The sequence below is a fragment of the Cephus cinctus genome, unplaced genomic scaffold, assembly GCF_000341935.2.
Source record: "Cephus cinctus unplaced genomic scaffold, Ccin1 Ccin1_scaffold0171, whole genome shotgun sequence".
NCBI lineage: Eukaryota > Metazoa > Arthropoda > Insecta > Hymenoptera > Cephidae > Cephus > Cephus cinctus.
In genome coordinates, this window is record NW_014332895.1 from 249,138 (window position 1) to 249,643 (window position 506).

At 47.4% G+C, this 506-nt stretch overlaps 2 protein-coding genes across 18 annotated transcripts in view; one reads left to right on the forward strand and one right to left on the reverse strand.

The window, feature by feature from the left end:
* LOC107264454 (heterogeneous nuclear ribonucleoprotein K) overlaps positions 1-506 on the forward strand; it is a 64,170-nt gene that overhangs the window by 54,618 nt on the left and 9,046 nt on the right. The window lies entirely within an intron of this gene.
* LOC107264462 (cytochrome b5-like) overlaps positions 1-506 on the reverse strand; it is a 6,530-nt gene that overhangs the window by 4,447 nt on the left and 1,577 nt on the right. Inside the window, exon 1 of one of the 3 annotated variants that reach the window (XM_015732714.2) lies at positions 14-466. The exons of 1 other annotated variant lie outside the window; for it this stretch is intronic. The gene's annotated coding sequence lies outside the window, so the exon portion shown is untranslated. Of the gene's footprint in view, positions 1-13; positions 467-506 lie in introns of those variants that run through there. One more of the 3 variants, XM_015732715.2, reaches the window with a different exon arrangement.

Here is a 506-nt window from a genome sequence, read left to right on the forward strand (position 1 = left end):
GATGGGGGGGGGGGGATTAGGTATCGCCTGCAAGGATGATTTCCTCCGCGTCACTTCCGAGATGGAATCCTATAAATATTCGGGCTCCACGTGGATCGTGACCCTGGCAGGAGTTTGTACGAATGTTTCCGAGATTTCCCGTGAGAGCGCGCTTACAGCGAATACCAAGCGAGTTTTATTATGGCACTGTTCGAAGAGTTGCCTTTGTTCTTTTGCGATTGTCACTACGTCACTACGTACTTTGTTGCTGTTACTTGTCTTTATTGCTTTCTTCAGCCTCTTCTCTCCTCTTTGTCTTTCTTTGCTTTCTTTCATCGACGGTTATCGAGACTCCTGAGAAACTTGTAGTAACCTATCACACGATTTTATCGGCTCTCCGTAATTCCTATTAGGCTGGAGTATCTCACACTGAAGACGTACTTTTGTTGACTATACCAATCCGGCACTTTGTGAGTTGATTTTATTTCTCCTCCTACTGTACCCCCCTCCTTCGCCCCCCCCCCCCC